The sequence below is a fragment of the Pogona vitticeps genome, chromosome 6 (genome assembly GCF_051106095.1).
Source record: "Pogona vitticeps strain Pit_001003342236 chromosome 6, PviZW2.1, whole genome shotgun sequence".
Taxonomy (NCBI): domain Eukaryota; kingdom Metazoa; phylum Chordata; class Lepidosauria; order Squamata; family Agamidae; genus Pogona; species Pogona vitticeps.
Window position 1 is genome coordinate 63,938,922 of NC_135788.1, and position 20,318 is coordinate 63,959,239.

Consider the following 20,318-nt stretch of genomic DNA (forward strand, 5'->3'; position numbering starts at 1 on the left):
AGGAAGGAATAGAATAAGAGGAGCTGTGGGTCTGAATGTGAATCACATTGCATCCAAAATGAACAGTGAACTTCGAAATTAATCTGCAGCTTCTGTGTGAGCACTGACTATAATTTCAGATATAATATAGGCTGCAAATCAAATCGCAGCAAAGCCAAATTACTCTGATCTGGCTTTGCAGTGTAGTCACACCCTCAGACTGATTTAAAGCTACTCAATGTTGTTCATTAACAGCAGTAATGAAACACTGACCATAATACTATCAACCTGCATGATTGTGTAAGCTTTGCTGTCTTCTGGAAGGATATCTATCCAGTATCCATTAATGCAAGAATCCAAAATCAGGCACACAACTAGTTGTGTACCCAAATGCATGAAAGTGAACCAACAGGATGTGGGGGAGGAGACACTGTGATTGCTTTACACACACCGGTTTTCTCCAATTGGATTTTGATCATTCAGTCATAAATGCTCGCACAACTTTTCAACTGATATCTGTTACTCCTTCAGAAACTACTGTTTAATTCTCAGTTCCTTTCAGTTAGCTCATTGTGCTGTCAAATCTGATATAGTTATTGAGACAATGGCTAATTATTATGACTGACATCATCCATGTGATTAAGCCAGAAAGAAGAAAGGGACAACAATCAGGGCGAATGAAGTTGAACAGGATTTGAAGTGATTATTTGAAAACTCTCCATCAGGGATGGAGAACATGTGGCCCTTTAGGTATTATTGGTCTGTAATCTCCATGATTCTTCACCATTGGCTGTCCTGGCTTGGCTGTCTGGAACATAGGGGACAACAAATGCCAAGAAGGCTGTAGGCTGCTCAACTACTCCTTTCTGAACCTTTAGATGGCAGATGGCAAATGTTTCCACACCATGTTCATTTTTGGTTTTGAGTTGAAAACTCAAAACTTGGGAATATTTGGTGCAGACTTTGAATATGTGCTTCCACAGTGAAACTCTATCCTGTGGATGTAATGAGGGTGGTTTAAACAGAAGCAATTGTGTAGTTTGGAACATCAGTACATGTGTGGGCCAGTTACCAGAGAATCTGAAAGTCTCACAACGGTAGCAAGTTCATCCTACAAACACTCCAAGGAGGTAGTAAAGTATTATTACCCCATTTGCAAGTTCCTTGCCAAAAACAACACAATTCCGAAGCGGAACTGGGAACACAACCAATCAGTCTTGAGGTCTAGTGCAATCTTTCTTGTAACCACAACTCCCTCCTTTCCCATGTTTGGTCTGGACACCTGTTCTTTGTACTAAGCTTGGCCAGTACAGGTTTGAATTGCATTTGAACCAGCATCTTAGAGATGGAAAGATGCATATATTCTATTACCTGAACCTCCAGAGACAAAGTGCTGATCAATGTAAATGTGAGCTGGCAATTCCACCTCTGTTTCCAAACCATTGGATGTCAACATGCTTTAAGTTATTGGGTGGGAACACATGATTTGATAAAGAAAAGAGGGTGGTTTTCTTTCTTTCTTTCTTTCTTTCTTTCTTTCTTTCTTTCTTTCTTTCTTTCTTTCTTTCTTTCTTTCTTTCTTTCTTTCTTAGGGAACTTTAGAAAATCAACTGCAAGGATGAAGTTTAAACATCAGCTGAAAAAACAGCTGCTAGTGAGAAAAAAACCCACACACACACACATAATTCCATGAGCCAAAAGAGTTGGGATGGGAGGAAGTTGAAATGAGAGATGTTTAGCTCTTTAATGCTCCCGTGTGAGGATAAAAGGGCGAGACGGAGGGAATCTTCTTTGGCAAGAGGTTGTTTGAATTCTCTTCCATTCTGGAAGTTTCTGTCCTGAAAAATCCGATCTCTCCATATGGCAGATTTGTGTGAGGAAAGTGGTCCAAGCATATGTGGCAGTGATGTAACAAGGCTAAGAGCTCAGGCACCTGTGACTCCACAGCCATTAAGCTCTCCAGAAGCTGCTTTGTGACTTGCCAGAGCACAGTTTTCCATCACAGATGTGTAAAACATTGCTGCAAATATGGGTTTCCTGACCTATCCAGACAAGTCTCCCTCTCCCTCTCTTTCTCTCTGTGTGTGAATGTGGAAATTTAATTGCTTTTGAAATATAGCACGCCTTCTGCTTTAGAATCTATTCTTTAATATTATGCCATACATCAGTTGTCAAACAAGAAGATAGTTATTGATCGGCCCTTGCTTTGGGAAGCTGAACTGAGCAGTGGGTGGAACACCAAAGAGGTCAATGGCACCTTAAAGGCTAATAAATTTACTGTGGCATTTGCCTTTGTTAGTCAGACCCTGCATCATCAGATGCGTGATGAGTTGCACAGATGCTCATGCCCACGAAAGCTGAAGCCATAACTAATTTCCTCTTCTTTAATAAGTGCTCTTTCTGCTTTTTGCTCTTTATTCAGATGCAGCTTTTTCGATAAAACAGTACAAAACTGAGCAGGTGATAGTTCTACACAACAGTTATGAGTGCCAGATAATTCATTTACTGTATGCTGCAAATCAGAGGGAGGCAAAGTCTGCAGAGCCAAATTACACAAAGCTTTCTGGGGCTTCTTATCTGCTCTTCCACTTCACCATGGGGTAGAGACTTCCTCCCTGCACATACTGACAGGCAGCCCCTTGTGAGATATAAGGATAAGATTGTTGTTGTTGTTTAGTCATTTAGTCGTGTCCGACTCTTTGTGACCCCATGGGCCAGAGCACATCAGGCCCTCCTGTCTTCCACTGCCTCCCAGAGTTGGGTCAAACTCATGTTGGTAGCTTTGGTGACACTGTCCAACCATCTCATCCTCGGTCGTCCCCTTCTCCTCGTCTTCACACTTTCCCATCATCAGGGTCTTTTCCAGGGAGTCTTCTCGTCACATGAGATACCTAGAGCCTCAGCTTCAGGATCTGTCCTTCCAATGAGCACTCGGGGTTGATTTCCTTTAAAATGGATAGGATTGTTCTCCTTGCAGTCCAGGGGACTCTCAAGAGCCTCTTCCAGCACCACTATTCAAAAGCATCAATTCTTCGGCAGTCAGCTTTCTTTATGGTCCAGCTTTCACCTCCATACATCACTACAGGAAAAACCATAGCTTTGATTATATAGACCTTTGTCAGCAAGGTGATTCTCTGCTTTTTAAGATGCTGTTGAAGTTTGTCATTGCTTTCCTCCCAAGAAGCAGGTTTCTTTTAATTTCATGGTTGCTGCCACCATCTGCAGTGATCATGGAGCCCAAGAAAGTAAAATTTGTCACTGCCTCCATATCTTCCCCTTTTATTTGCCAGGAGGTGATGGGATCAGTGGCCATGATCTGAGTTTTTTTGATGTTGAGCTTCAAACCGTTTCTGCACTCTCCTTTTTCACCGTCATTACAAGGTTCTTTAACTCCTCTTCACTTTCTGCCATCAGAGTGGTATCATCTACATATCGGAGGTTGTTGATATTTCTTCCGGCAACCTTAATTCTGGCTCGGGATTCCTCCAGTCCAGTCTTTCTGTATTCTGCATATAAGTTAAATAAGCTGGGGGACAATATACAGCCTTGTCGTACACCTTTCCCAATTTTGAACCAATCAGCTATTCCATATCCAGTTCTAACTGTTCCTTCCTTTCTCACGTATAGGTTTCTCAGGAGATAGATAAGGTGGTCAGGCACGCCCATTTTTATAGGACTTGCCATAGTTTGCTGTGGTTCACACAGTCAAAGGCTTTTGCATAGCTAGTGATGCAGAAGTAGATGTTTTTCTGGAACTCTCCAGCTTTCCCCATAATCCAGCGCATGTTAACAATTTGGTCTCTAGTTCCTCTGACCCTTCAACATCCAACTTGTACTTCTGGGAGTTCTCAGTCCACATACTGCTGAAGCCTACTGTCAAGGTAAAATTACAGGCCTGAGCAGTACAAGTGTCTTAATGAGCAGCCATAATAAACAGGTGTGTTCAAATGCTGAGTCATGGTGACTCAGGAGGGCTGGGTCTTGGATGATGCAATGTCTAATATGATTGGACACAGCCGGATGTACAAACGTATATATGTGGACTCTGTATAGATAATGTATTCTTCTTTTTCTGATGAATATCATGCTCCCAAGCTGCCAGTTTGCACTTCTGTAAATATTCCTGTAAATACACATCTGGTGCTGAGTCATTTTACCACCTGGACCTGAAGTCACTCTGCTAAATTTCCACGTACTTGCGCTAACACCTACCTTGGAGGATTTTGACCATAACCTTGCTAGCATGTGAAATGAGTGCAATTGTACAGTAGTTGGAGCATTCTTTGGCACTGACCTTCTTTGGGATTGGGATGTAGACTGATCTTTTCCAGTCCCCTGGCCACTCTTGAGTTTTCCAAACTTGCTGGCATATTGAATGCAGCACTTTAACAGCGTCATCTTTTAAGATTTTAAATAGTTCCACTGGAATGCCATTGTGACAAACCCAGACCTACTGGGATATGTCACACAGTTACACTAAGCTGCCACCAACCATTCCCTGTAAGAAGTCACACAGACCAGGGATGGATTTTTAAACAATAAAAAGAATAAGGTTTATTTTAAATACACACAGGGAAAAATAAACAATCAGGTGAATAGGATAAAGTAACGTGGCTTATTCTCACTCATACATGCATACAGTTTGGTTCACCCAGAACCCTTAACTTGAAGCACAGACCCTGAACCTATCAGTTCTGGCTAACCAACAGACACCTGAACCTATCAGGTTGGTACTCTGACACACAGTAGTACCCTGTCTGACACACAGACTCCCACAACAGCTTCTTCTTCCCAGCTGCTGCTTCGTCACATCCCAGTGTCTCTCAGCATCTCCTCTCTCACCACACCCGCATCACATATTTATACAGTACAGCCCCTCCTCCTGATGTCCCGCCTTCCACTCCCCATAGGATGGAACTTTCCCTCCAAACCCATGACAGACAGGTAACATCAGTGCTGTATGTAACACCTCCCCTCTTTATAAGTTGTTTTGTAGGGGGAAAGCTAACGTGCTTTTCACCAAAAAACAACCTTGATAAAACACACAAAACAGTTATACATTCAATACCATACTTACTTATACTTACATTCTAAGTTAACCATAGTAAATAGGCATTTAAACATTTACCATATACATAACATCAATTTACCTTTATTCATACAAACCAAATTCAGAAAACAGGTACATTAACTTTTTGTTATCATTATATACACATAGTCCATGTTCTTTCGCCGTCTTCATTCTTCAGGTCTTCTTGATAAGGCGTCAGCAACACAGTTCACTGACCCTCTGACCACCTTCACTTCAAAGTCATAGTCCTGTAGGTTTAAAGCCCACCTCATAAGTTTGCTATTGTGGGTTTTCATCGTCTTTAACCATTGCAATGGTGAATGGTCAGTACACAGAATAAAATGTCTTCCCCAGATGTAAGGCTTGGCCTTCTGGATCGCGTAGACTATGGCCAAACACTCCTTCTCCACGGTTGCCAAATGTCTCTCACCTTTTTGAAGTTTCCTACTCAGGTAGGACACTGGATGCTGGTCACCATTCTCATCCTCCTGGCACAGAACTGCTCCTACCCCGCTGTTAGACGCATCTGTGTAGATGATGAACTCCCGGTCGAAGTCTGGAGCCCGCAGCACAGGATAGTTGATTAACGCCTCCTTCAACCTCTGGAACGCCGCCTCACAGTCGCTGGTCCACGGGATGCGGTCATCAGCCTTCTTCCTCGTCAGATCGGTCAGCGGAGCCGCAATCTCGCTAAACCTCGGGATGAACTTTCTGTAGTAGCCCACCAACCCAAGAAATGATTTGACTTTTTTCTTGGTGTTGGGTCTGGGCCAATCACGAACAGCTTCTATTTTGGCCTCCAGGGGTTTTATCACTCCTCCCCCTACCATGTGACCCAAGTATTTTATTTCTGGGCTACCCAGCTGACACTTGCTGGCCTTTACTGTTAGCCCTGCTGCACTTAACCTCTGCAGCACTAACTCCAGGTGTATCAGGTGATCTTCCCAGGTATTACTGAAGATCCCTATGTCGTCAATGTAGGCCACTGTAAAGTCACTGAGCCCTGCCAAGGTCTGGTCCATCAGCCTTTGGAATGTGGCTGGTGCATTTCTGAGACCAAAGCTCAGGACTCGAAACTCATAGAGACCAAAAGGGCTGCAAAAGGCAGTCTTTTCTTGATCCCTGGGATCAATTCTTAATTGCCAATATCCCTTTACCAGGTCCAATGATGAGATGAACCGACAACCCCCTATGGTTTCAATCAGGTTGTCTAGCCTGGGCATTGGGTAGGCATCAGGAGTGGTTACACGGTTTAATTTCCTGTAATCGACACAAAACCTAATGCTCCCATCAGGCTTGTCCACAAGGACTATCGGAGAGGACCAAGGACTAGAAGAGGGGACGATTATGTTCTCCCTAAGCATTTGAACGGAGTGTCAATCACAGGCAAAGGGCACAACTTTGCTTTGGTCCTGTCGCGGTTATTCCCCTGCCTTTGACACACATCACATTGTTTACAGAACTCCCTGATCTGCTTCCCTATGTCAGGCCAGTAGAAATTCTGTGTGATTCTCTGCTGTGTCTTGTTCACTCCTAAGTGCGCAGCAAACATGTCAGAGTGCCCCCTTTGTAAGATCATGGGGCGATACTTTTCAGGTACCACCAGCTGACTTCTGATCCCATCTCCCCCTTTTGAGATGTTCCTCAGGGTCTCTCTATATAAAATCCCCTTTTTCTCCAGAAATCTCACTGGGGTTTCAGGTGTTAGCTGGGCGTCAGTCACCTGTTCAAAACACTTTTGGAGAGTGGCGTCTGCCTTTTGCTCCTGTCCAAATCTGCTGTCTGTGGTTAAGGTTTCCACCACAGCTTCTGAACTCCCCTCTGCCTCCGTCTCTGGCTCATCATTACCCCCCTGAACTGTCCCTGTGGTGGCTTGTGAGCGTGTAATCACTAGCACCCGTTTCACATGTTCAGCCAGGTCATTTCCCACGAGCACGGCTGCTGGCAGAGTCGATGAAATCGCTAGCCTCCAAACTCCCCTCCAGCCTTGAAAGTTGACAGGTACCTCTGCTACTGGCAGAGAGATTACCTGCCCCTCAATCCCTGCCACCTTCATGCTCTCATTTGGGATTATAAACTCCCTAGGAATAATATCTGGATGGCATAGGGTTACCTGGGAACAAGTGTCCCGCAGCCCCCTATACTGACGGTCAAGTATTCCTACGTCCACCCCTGCTGTCTCAAACAACTGAGAATCTGTTTTCACCAGCAAGCAGCGCTTTACCTCCACAAGAGGACCATTTTCCTCAGCCTGATCAGCAGAGGTAGCTGTTCCAGACTGAGTAGCCATGGCAACAGGCTCCCTCAGTGACACTGAGCCTTGCTCTTTCTGGACACAGAACACAGCTTTTGGCTTGGTCCCACTAGAATTCTGAGGCACCATTCCTTTTAGCTGCTTTAATTTCTCACACTCTGAGATTAGATGACCCTTTCCCTGACAGAAATAACACTTTCTGGTGTATTTTGATTCTCTCTCATCTTGTTTTGGTTTTCCCTCCAAAATCTGAGGTCTTAGTTTCATGTCTGAGGGCTTCCCTTCACCATGGGCCCCTCCCCCTTGCTGGCTTTTCCCTGGTCCCTGAGAGTACTTGCTGTAGGTTTCTTTGGGTTTACCTACAGATTTCCCCTCACCCAAGGGCTTTCTTATTTGGGAAATAAAATCTGCGATCTCTGCGGCTGCTGCCACAGATTTCGGTTTCCTTTCCCTCACCTGGAATTTCAATTCCCCATGCAGGACTGAATAGAACTGTTCCAGTGCTATCAAGTCTTTAAGCTGCTCATAGGTCTCTGTCCCTTCCTGCGATAGCCATTTCTCAAGCAGCCTCACCAATTGGGCCCCCACTTGGGTAAAAGTCTGTTCTGGCTTCTTGGTGAGGGACCTGAATCTTTGTCTCAGCTGCTCTGCATTTATCCCATGTCTGGCAAACACCAGTTTTTTAAACTCTGCAAAATCTTTCATCAGTTCCTCAGGCATCTCGGCATAAACCTCAGCCAGGCTACCACTGATTAAAGATCGCATGATGGTCATCTTCTCAGTTTCCCTCACTGAGAAGTCCACAAACGCTCTTTCCACTAAGGAAAAGAACACCTCAGGACAATCTCCCTTGTGGTACACAGGGAATTTCTTCAGGTCAGCCTTAGACAGTCGGCCTCCCTCAGAATCCCTATTGTTATTATTGTTCTGGTTCATCAGTTCCAGTTTTCTTAATTCAAACGCCATTCTCTCTTTTTCCAGAGCAATTTTCTCTCTCTCTCTCTCTAGTTCAAATTGCCGTTGTTTCTCCCTTTCCCTTTCTTCTCTTTCCCTTTCCTCCATTTCAAATTGCCTCATCCTCAGTTCATGCTGTTGGGCTATGAGCAACTTTCTAAGTTCTGGGTTCTGCTCTCCTGTGCTGTCACCCTGCACTGAGCCAAATTCATCCTCAGAACCTTGGTCAATCTGGGGGTCTTTCACTTCACTCATTTCTGCTACTTGGCTTCGAGTCAAGGGCATAACCCCCCCTCAGAACAGGCTGCTTTAAAAAGTCAAGCCTCAAAATAAAACGACCACTTTTTTCCTTCTTGCCTCAGAACCAGCTCTCCCTAGAGATTGCTGCTGTTCTTCAGCACTAAACTTGCAACAGTATCGAGTCAGAGCCTACCCCCCTCTGCTGGGCCTCTCAGCTGGCAAGCCAGATCACTGTTACTACGCAGTTTTGCCTCAGCTTTTTTCCCGCCAAAACTAGGCTGCCTCAGAGCACCTTAATCTAAGTCTCCCCAGTTGGCACGTTCTTCTACTAGCGCACCTCCCCGTGAGGTACACCTAGAAGATTACCTACGCGCCTCAGACTGTCCCTGACTAGACCCCCCTTGCTCTGGGCACACTTGCCAAGGCTTTGCTGGACCGCTGGACAACTGGACCAGTCGTATCCCACCCGCTGGACACCAATCAATGTGACAAACCCAGACCTACTGGGATATGTCACACAGTTACACTAAGCTGCCACCAACCATTCCCTGTAAGAAGTCACACAGACCAGGGATGGATTTTTAAACAATAAAAAGAATAAGGTTTATTTTAAATACACACAGGGAAAAATAAACAATCAGGTGAATAGGATAAAGTAACGTGGCTTATTCTCACTCATACATGCATACAGTTTGGTTCACCCAGAACCCTTAACTTGAAGCACAGACCCTGAACCTATCAGTTCTGGCTAACCAACAGACACCTGAACCTATCAGGTTGGTACTCTGACACACAGTAGTACCCTGTCTGACACACAGACTCCCACAACAGCTTCTTCTTCCCAGCTGCTGCTTCGTCACATCCCAGTGTCTCTCAGCATCTCCTCTCTCACCACACCCGCATCACATATTTATACAGTACAGCCCCTCCTCCTGATGTCCCGCCTTCCACTCCCCATAGGATGGAACTTTCCCTCCAAACCCATGACAGACAGGTAACATCAGTGCTGTATGTAACAGCCATCACCTCCACTGGCCTTGTTGTTAGCCATGCTTTCTGAGGCCCGCTTGACTTCACTCTCCAGGATGTCTGGCTCAAGGTCAGCAACCACACTATCTGGGTTGTCCGGGACATCCAGATCTTTCTGGTATAATTCCTCTGTGTATTCTGGCCATCTCTCCTTGATATCTTCTGCTTCTGTTAGGTCCCTACCATTTTTGTCCTTTGTCATGTCCATCTTTGCACAAAATGTTCCTTTAATATCTCCAATTTTCCTGAACAGATCTCTGGTTTTCCCCTTTCTGTTATTTTCCTCTATTTCTTTGCACTGTTCATTTAGGAAGGCCCTCTTGTCTCTCCTTGCTATTCTTTGGAAGTCTGCATTCAATTTTATGTAACTTTCCCTATCTCCCTTGCATTTTGTTTCCCTTCTCTTCTCCGCTATTTGTAAGGCTTCGTTGGACAGCCACTTTGCTTTCTTGCATTTCCTTTTCTATGGGATGGTTTTTGTTGCTGCCTCCTGTACAATGTTACGAGCCTCTATCCAAATTTCCCCAGGCACTCTGTCTACCAAATTGAGTTCCTTAAATCTGTTCTTCACTTCCACTGTGTATTCATAAGGGATTTGGTTTAGATTATACCTGACTAGCCCAGTGGTTTTTCCTACTTTCTTCAGTTTATGCTTGAGTTTTGCTATGAGAAGCTCCAGGTCTTATTTTTGCTGACTGTATAGAGCATCTCCATCTTTGGCTGCAGAGAATATAATTGATGCGATTTCAGTATTGCCCATCTGGTGATTTCCATGTGTAGAATCACCTCTTGTGTTGTTGGAAAAGAGTATTTGTGATGACCAGCTTGTTCTCTTGACAAATCTCTATTAGACTTTTCCCTGCTCCATTTTGAACTCCAAGGCCAAACTTACCTGTTGTTCCTTTTATCTCTTGACTCCCTACTTTAGCATTCCAATCTCCTATAATGAGATGAACATCTTTCTTTGGTGTCAGTTCTAGAAGGTGTTGTAAGTCTTCATAGAATTGATCAATTTCAGTCTCCTCAGCATTGGTGGTTGGTGCATAAACTTGAATTATTGTGATGTTGAAAGTTCTGCCTTGGATTCGTATTGAAATCATTCTATCATTTTTTAGATTATATCCCATTACAGCTTTTCCACCCTTTTGTTGACTATGAGGGGTACGCCATTCCTTCTACAGGATTCTTGCCCACAATAGTAGATATGATGATCATCTGAATTTAATTCGCCCATTCCCGTCCATTTTAGTTCACTGAGGCCCAGGATGTCAATGTTGATTCTTGCCATCCCCTGTTTGACCACATCCAGCTTACCAAGGTTAATAGATCTTACATTCCAGGTTCCTAAGCAGTATTTTTCTTTGCAGCATCGGCCTTTGTTTTCAGTTCCTGGCACGTCCACAGCTGAGTGTCATTAGCTTTAGAGCTACTTGTGCTTGTCCTCCATTCTTCCTCAGTAGCATGTTGGACACCTTCCGACCTGAACGGCCCATCTTCCAGCGTCATATCTTTTAGCCTTTTGTTTATCTTCATGGGGTATTCTTGGCAAGGATACTGGAGTGGCTTGCCAATTCCTACTCTAGGTGGATTGTGTTTAGTCGAAAGTCTCCACTATGACTTGTCCATCTTGGATGTCCCTGCACGGTATAGCCCATAGCTTCTCTGAATTACTCAAGCCCCTTCGCCATGACAAGGCAGCAATCCATGAAGGAGAAGGAGAAGATAGACATGGAATTAAGCCATGGAGGAACACTGCATATTGCTAGAATGAATCTTATCTAAAGTAAGCCAAAGGTTGGAGTAGTTCTTGCCAGCTGCAAAGCAGGCCTAAAGAAATGGGATATCATGACCTTTCTGCTAGGCCAAACAATCAGTTAGATTCAGGTGAGAGAAGGACTAGGCATGCTGGGTGGTATTACAACAAGACTTGCACTCTGTATATCTGAAAGGAACTTCTGACCTTCCAGATGTTTGGGGCCTCATTTTTGACCACTGGCCATAATGTCTGGATTTGATAGCCTTTGGTGTCCATTGACCTCTTTTTGGCTATTGGGTCCTCATCTCTTCTTTGTCTCATTTTTATCCTTGCCTGAGAAAACAGGCAGAGAAGAGATGTCAAGATATTGCCTAGAGTATTGATGGTATATTTTGCCACTGGTAACACTCCAGGCAAGGGCTGAGCTGGGTTCATTCTTTCAGTTGAAACTAGTGCTGCGGTAGTCTGTAAATGCAGGTTTTTTTTCAGTCTGTAGTCAATGCAAGTTAAAGAATATATATTTTCTTTTAAGGGGAACTTTCATGGCTTCTTCATGCCTAATCATGTCTGTATCCTCAATTCAATCCTCATGAAGACCACAACAAATGAGTATCATCAGTCTTATATATTGAGGGACATGTCTTTTTATTGTGCTTACTACTCAGATCAGACCAACAGCATAAGATACAGGGTTTACTAGCATCGAGCTCAAGTTAAATATTGTGTCCCTCATTGCAGATTGCCATCATGCACTATGTTTTTGGCAGTCTGCACTTGGGGGAAACCCTATATTTTAAAACAGCAACTGTTTTCAGAATTGTTATTTTTAAGAGAAGATCCTAATTTAAACATCCATTAGCATCCCCTGCAGTGGCTCAGAACTCTGGTTATATCTCACTTCACCTTCTACTATGACTTTAAAAACAACAGTAGTTTGAGTCCAGACTAGACATGGGGACGAATAAAAAACTGGATCGTGATATTTGTAAAAATGCTGATTCATTAAATATTCATCCCTGATATTCATCAGTTCCAGAGACCCTAACAAATACAAAGGGATGAATATTGCCCCATTTTTATTCATCCCCTATAGGATGAATATGGCCTTCCCATTCTGCCTATGGGCCCACCGATCAGCTGATCAGTGGGTTGATAGGCAGCCAACCAGCCCCACAGCTACTCACCCCCACAGCCTATCCCCTGCCCCCTTCCTCTCCCTAGCTTAGCTGCCATCTGATGCCACCTGCTGCAGTGGCCTCCGCCACTACGGTCTGCAGTAAGGGACACTAGCTGTCCTTTGCAAAGATGGCGGCTGCAGCTTCATTTAGGGTACAGAAGCTGCAGCTGCCATCTTTGCAATGGGCAGCCTGGATTCCTTTAGCTGTGGAGGCCAGCCGTGGGGGTGTGGCAGCAGCGGTGGCAGTAGGGGGCAGTGGCATCAAGGGTGGGGATGGAGGCAGGGGGCAGGGCAGGGGCAGGGGCAGGGGTGGCAGGGGCTGCAGGGGCTGTGGTGGTGTGGCTGTTGCCGTCGCCAACATAGGAAGGGGACAGGGGCAGGGGGGCAGGCTGCAGAGGTGGGGGTCAGGGTTTTTTTAAAAAAAACAGCCTCTGTTAAAAAAACTGACAAATAAATCCATGCTTCATTGGTTCATGGGGGGAGCTCCATGCTTCATCAACTTTGACGGATCACAAAGCAGGACAAATCGTCGATATGATGATTAGTCCCCATCTCTAGTCCAGACTTCTTAGATCAATTTCAAGCTCCCTCAACACATTGCTGCTTCTTTGCATTAGTGCAAACATAGCAGGGGACATAAAGACTAATCTTATGTAGTTCTGTCATTCTTAATTCCACATATATAAAAAATCCGAAGCTAATACTGTAGAGTAGCTTAATGGTTGAGGCCTTTATAATATTTCCCCTGAACCTCTTCTTAAAAAGCAGCAGGGCATTTAAAAAACCTACACAAGCACAGACAACTGAGAAGCAGGTGGATTCAACTAGTAGAGAAAGATGTAACTAACATTCTAACAGCGGTCCTTAGTTAACCTTGAAACCTGTCAGTGCCAGGGTCCATTAAAAAAATCAGAAGAAAGAATCCCAGGGCTTCATATAATCTATTACTTTTGTTTCCTTTGACTTTCTAGTCATGACAAGGGGCTGAATAAAGGCTTCAAATTTTGGAAGAGTAGATAACAGAAGGCAGAAGGGCACAGCCTGCTTTGAGTCAGATGGTAATTTGAGTACAGGCTTGGAAAAGTGTAGGGTTTGGGGAAAATGAAATCTTTCCACTTCTAGAGACGATTTAGGGATTCCTCAACAGTGTCAGTGTCCTTACATCAGTGAGCTAAAAGGATGAATCACGCTTCCATCACTGCAGCTGCTGAGGGTTAGCAACAGCCCTATCACCATCAAAGGACATTTTATTAACCATTGGCCTTTCGTCTGCTAAGATTCAGATGCCTTCTGCATTTATCCTCAAACCTTCCAGGCAAGGCCATTTCACACTGGGAGGCTGTCACAACAATTTCATCCCACCGACACAATCAGTCCCAACTGTATGTGTTTGCGTGCCCTCTAAGGATGCTCAGTGATTTGGATCATTACGGATTAAAATGCAAAGTGGCACAATCCATGCCACCTGAACTAATTTGAAGATCATATTGCGCTTACCCACCACTTTTAATACTTCCTGAATGTTCCAATGCGGTTCTTGGCTCAGAAATAGATCATGGTATGTTTTTAAAAAAATGTCTATTTTACCTCTTTACATATTAAGAAGATATTCATTATATTACTGTTTAATGTGAAAAAAGGACAGCATGGTCTCAGGGCCAGGACTATCATTAGGAAGAATGAGGCAACCACCTCAAGGTGGAAGATGCTGGGGGCAACACTAGCAGGCTCTTGGCTGTTCCTTCTTAACCCACAGAACTTTCTCCATCTGACACAGCCTGTCTTGCAACTCCTAAACATACCTGGCACCCTAAATTGGTATGCTGCACTCAGATATGGTAGAGAATAAGAACATTGGAACATACGGGGCTGCTTTCTTCTGTGTCAGACCATTTGTTCATCTAGTTCAATAACTCAACTCTAACTGGCAGTTTATTTTCAGGATTTTTAGGCAGGATTCTTTCCTAGCCCTACTTGATATTTGCAGGATAGTTATCCATCCAAGCATTAGCTGCACCCAATCCTGCAACTCTTGTAGATGGGACTAGATGAAAGCAAGGTTGTATGGTGGAGGAGGGGAGGGCACTAGTCCATTGTCAGTATTCAACCAGAATTCCACATTTGAGGTGACATCCATTTAGCCTTCATTCCTGCCAAAGTTCTTGGGCCAGTTCCAAATGCAAAAAAAAATGATACTGACCAGACCAAGGGCTGTCTCCATCTGCAGTCCTTGGCCCGAAAGGACTTACCAAAAAGAAGGTAGATGATGGTAGGGTCCAGCCCCTTCCCTTAGAAGAGACAGTGAGTAAATTCCATAGCCAGTAGCCACTATTTCCTTCACAGATCCACTTGCCTGAATTTTGACAGGTAACTAGAAGGAACCTTGAGCCCAGATTTGACTTGTGGCCTCTGGCAGCTGGTCCCTCACATAAAAGTTACTTTGGTGAACCACATTTCCCAAAAAAAATAACCTCCCCAAGCTCTTGTCCCTGATACAGAGTTATTAGAAAGTTCCTTGATCATTCTGTGTTGTACAGAGAAACCTTCCTCTTCTATCCTTGTGCCTAGTTCAAAACATTTTCCATGGCTGAACTACCCCACTTGCTCAAAAAGGGAATTTTCAGGCAAACAGATACTCTAGGTACTTTGCCTTTCTTGTCTCCTTCCTATCTGGTCACATGAGGACACAGAAACATCTTCCTGGTTTGCACCATGTATAGGTAAAAAGGCTAGTCCCCAAACCATACCACATGACTGTATCTCTTAAAGCAAACACCTCTTGATGACACAATATTGCTTCATGTGAGGGCAAACTGAGTGTCTGGATGAGCTGCCAGTGGTTCGGCACAAAGGGAGTTGATTTAACATTATAATTTGACATTATTTGTGACAACAGAAGCAAGGAATCATAAGTGGATGCTATAAAGGTTAGCTATTTGTGTGCTAATGAGTCACATTATTGCCCAGTGCATAATAGCCAGATGTCCCAGCTGACCCAGACAAGGCACTCAGACAGATCCCACGCGTTTCATGTGTCAGTTGTACCCATTCATAAAAACAGGTTCCTCCTCAAATCTAATTCCTTGGGAATGTTTAGGAGCATTGTGCAATACTCAGTCTTTTTTCCACTGATTTCCTTGTTGACTTCTTTCTCCCCCCCCCCCCATCTCTTGTCTCTTACGTCCATTCAAATTATCATGTGGTTCATAAAAAGGGATGGGCAGGAAACGCTGTTGATCAGAGAAAGAGTTCCAAAAGTACAAGTAGAATATTTCAGAAAAGTAACATTATTCTGTGCTCTTATAAGTGTTAACAGTGATAGAAAGAATCTCCTGGACCAGGTCAGACAGATGTTTTTCCTTTTTCCTCTCCTTCCCCCTCCCTCCTCCTTTTGAAAAGAGTTTCTCAACAGCACAGCTGAAAAGCCTTTGGAAAAAAACACACAGACTTAAGCGTTGGAGGTGTCTGGAGCTGAGGATTACAGAAGTTCAAGCTGGCTCTCCATGTCATAATTACAGCTGCACAAAAGATGGTACAGTATCACAGCCCAGGGCTCAGAAGGACTTTTCCGGTTCTCAAGAATGGTGCAGGCAGGTCTTGAAAAAAGGCAGCTGTTCTCTGATCAGATGGACTCTTTGGGCCAATGCAATTCATTTCCTTGCTTTCTGCTGAATATTCCAATAAAGAAGCAAACCTCTTTAGAGACATGATGACAGAACAGACCCCTGCATGCTCTGCTATTTGATCGTCTGATTAATAAGACTCTGCCCTGAGGACGTTATTGATCATGTTGAAGATAAAAATGAAAACGTGTGTGATACTTTATAGAAGGACAATAGCAAACCAAAGAGGGACTTAAAAATACAGTATAAAATATGAAGATGTAAGCACACCCAGGCTAGGATCTAATGATCATTTCATTTTTCTTTTTGAAAGCAATGAAGCAGTTTGAAAAGAGGTAATTGCTTCCACAGGACACGGATCCTGGACCCAACCTTATTTATAAGTCCTGTTTTTTTGCCATTCTTACACATACTGGATTTATTCTCACACAGTACAGCATAAGCAGAGTGTGCTTTTGCTCATCCTTGATTGTTTGCCTGTATAGAAATGGGAAAATGTATCTGGCTACACCAGGGACAGTAATGTGCCCAAATCACTTTAAAATATCATCCATTTCTGCCTTTAAAAAAAAGAGGGATCAAGAAAGGCAAATTGTTGCCTGCAGCCTAGACACTCCTTCCTTTTGTCCCACTAGCCTCTCTGATCAAATGCAGTTTCGCAGATGGATGAAGCATGACAACATAGAAATTGGTTCAACCAGAGCTGACAGAGAGAATAAAGAAAATAATATGTGTGCCCAAGCAATATTGGTTCTAGGATACCTCATTGAACTCTCTGAAACAAAACACTGGTCTCTCTCCAACTGTACATTACACAAATGTTACAGCTGGGAGAGGAGGACATGGCTTATTTTTCATAGCCTTTGACACACTGCATTTATTTACTTAGTGTGCACATGTGCCCTATAGGATGTGTTTTGGTTTTACTATTTCCATGCTGAAATCTGAAATGCATCCCTCTCCCATAAACTTTGCTTCTTGTGCAGATGAAGCAAGTGGATTCCAATTCATATAGGCCTGCCACTCAAGGCATCCTTTTAATTAAACAAACATGTTTCTAGGCCATTGTTCTCTTCATGTCTTCTCCCACTCCACTGGTGATCCTGTTAATCTCAAATTGCCGTGCTTGAGCAGGTGATGACTGCTGAGGGACTCCCTTTATATGTCGCACCGCACCACAGCTTGGTGGCTGCCTGCTTTGTCTGTTGCAGTTGGACTGAATCACCATGTGTTACATTCTGTTACAGCAGCATCCGCAAGTTGGAGGCAGCCAACTACACTCACCATTAGCACATTCACCCTCCCTAACAGCTGGTGTTATGTAGCAGCTAGAATGATAGGTGATCTCCAGTTCAACTTTTACCTGAGTTATGAACATGTTAGGTGGCCTTGGAAAAGCCCCACTCTCTATCACAAGTTGGATGCAAGATTTAAGGAGAACCAGGCTGATATAATGAATAAAGTAGTGGACTTATACTGATCAAGCTTCGGCTCTAATCTCCATTCAATCACAAAGCCCCTCTCAAAAACACCTTCCCCCATGGTTGTTGTGGGTTTTTCGGGCTCTTTGGCCATGTTCTGAAGGTTGTTCTTCTTAACATTTTGCCACTCTCTGTGGCCGTGAAAGCCTTCTCAAATACCTTCCCCCATACTTGACAGGATTGCTCAAGCAAGAAAACAATTTCCATTGTAATAATTTTTGTTTTGAAGAAATCAACTTTCCAAACGTTTGGGAGTTAAGCTTACAGAAAGCTCAGCCATCATGGCCGGTGGTAAGGAATCAAGAGAGTTGTAGTAATCTAAAACATTGAGAGGGCAACAAGTTCCCTGCTTTTGAAATAATTAATGCATCATTATTCTACAACCTTATGAGGAAGAGAACAATGAAAGCATAATAAATAAATAAAAGAAGAATGTCAGCAAGTACTTTGAACTTGATAAAAGTGGAATCACTATTCACTGTCACAAACTATAATATTCCTCATGAAGTAACATGAAGTAGAACAGAGACAGGACCTGTGTATTCAGAAATATTCCAGATATGGGGAAATTCCTTTTTTGGACTTCAGTTCCCACAGTATCCCACTCAGTGTGGCTGAAATCCTTCATTGCTCACATTGTTCATATCAGTAGGCTATTTTGTCTAAAATTTAGCCCAGCTTCAAAACAGCTTATAAGAGCCCCATGGCATCAGACCAAATGCCATCAACTCCAACTTCCTGGTACCAGCAGTGTCCACCCAGTGGTATTGGGTAGTACTGAGACTCTAAATGTAGACTGGCCGCTCTGGCTGCTCAGGCATGCCTGGCTCTGCTTCCCTCCCTCCATCCCGACCGACTGCCTGCCTGCCCGACTGCCTTCCTCCCCACCGGCGGCTCCTTCCTGGCCCAAATTAAGTGCACCCGGTGTACAAGACGACCCCCCCACTTGGAGGCATGTTTTTTGGGCCAAAAAAGTCATCCTGTACACCGGTAAATACGGTATGTAAGTAAATAAGTAAATATCTTTCGCTTCTCCTCCAACACCACCCTGAAATGTGTCTCCTGCCTGGAGATTTGTAGTAGCATACCAATTTCAGGAGAATTTAGCCAACACCATGAGACTGGGTAACTCTAACGGGCAGAGAACTAAATCTTTCTGAGGAGCCTTGTGGCACTGTGGTTAAACTGCTGTACTGCAGCCAAAACTGTGCTCACGATCTAGAGTTCAGTCCCAGTGGGGTTCAATCCCAGGTAGCCAGCTCAAGGTTGCCTCAGCCTTTAGTCCTTCTGAGGTTGGTAAAATGAATACCCAGCTCACTGGGGGAGGGGCAATGTGTAGCCTGCATAATTAACTTGTAAACTGCCCAGAGAGTGCTTGGAGTGTTGTGGGGAGTATATAAGCAACACATTTTGCTTCTTTTTTAAATCCCTCTACAGTATCTACAGGCCAGATTATGCTCATGGATCTCAAATGGCATCAAGTCCCCAGCCAAAACAAAGTGTGGATAGTTTTAAAAGAAATGAGTGTGCCACACATTTCACTATTCTGATGCTCTGGACAAGAGTTTACTATTAAGGCATAATATGGAGAACAGAATGGCTTTCAACTGGCAAAGGTGTCGGGCAAGGATGTATTTTATCTCTGTTCAGTCTGTAAGCAGATCATATAAAAAGATGGATTAGGTTCAAATGAAAGAAGAGTAAAATTGGTGGAAGAAATATCAACATTTTAAGATATGCTCACAACACCATTTTACTGGCAGGGGGGGAAAGGCAATGACTTGAAATAACTAAGAATGGAGATGGAAGGAGAACATCAAGATTATAGCTTGACATTAAGAGGATTAAAATAACTAAAGAAGAACTCTTGTCACTATTAGGTTGACAATAAAGAACCAGCATAAAAAAGAAGACAGAGTGACAGACTAGGACTCAGGAAACCTGGGTTCATATCCCCACTTCACCATGGAAACTAAGTGGGGGGGGGGATGGCATTGGCAAAATCAATCCTTAAACATCTCACATACTTTGAAAATCCTACCAGGGCCACTGTAGTCAGATACAACCTGACAGCACATAATATCAGCAAATGTTGACAATAAAGAAAATATACATAGTTGTTTCCGATAACTTGGTATTAATGAGTACGGAGACTGCAGCTGTGAAATGAGAAAGCTGAGACATGGTAGGGAAGCTGTGAAGAAACTAGAAAAATAGAAAATATCGTTCAGTGTAAGGCTGTGTCACAAGTCTATAAGACAAACATCATTCACATTGTTCAATTCCCAGTTACTATGTATGTAAGTGAATGCTGAACAATAAGGAATGCTAGTAAGAAAAATAGCCAATTCATTCAAAATGTGATGTTTTAAAAAAGCTTTACAAACACATTTGACCATCAGATAAACAAATAAGTGAGTTCTAGAGCAAATCAAGACTGAACTCTCACCAGAAATTAATGAGACTAAACTGAGGCAGTGACTGTACTTTGGGCACATCATCTTTCTTTCTTCATCTGTATTAGAGCATTGCACAATTCAAAATCATTGACACACACGAAATATAGGCAAAATCAAAAACCAAGTAAAGTGTCAAGACAATCAGACAACTTTTGACCAGAAGTGGTCAGAGCTTGAGATATGTGCAGAAACTTTTCCTGGACTTCATCTGGCATCCAGGTGGGTTCATGAAGTGGATGGGTTCGGTGCAGTTCGAGTGCAACACTTCTGGAAGCAAAGGATTTGCCAGCTGCAT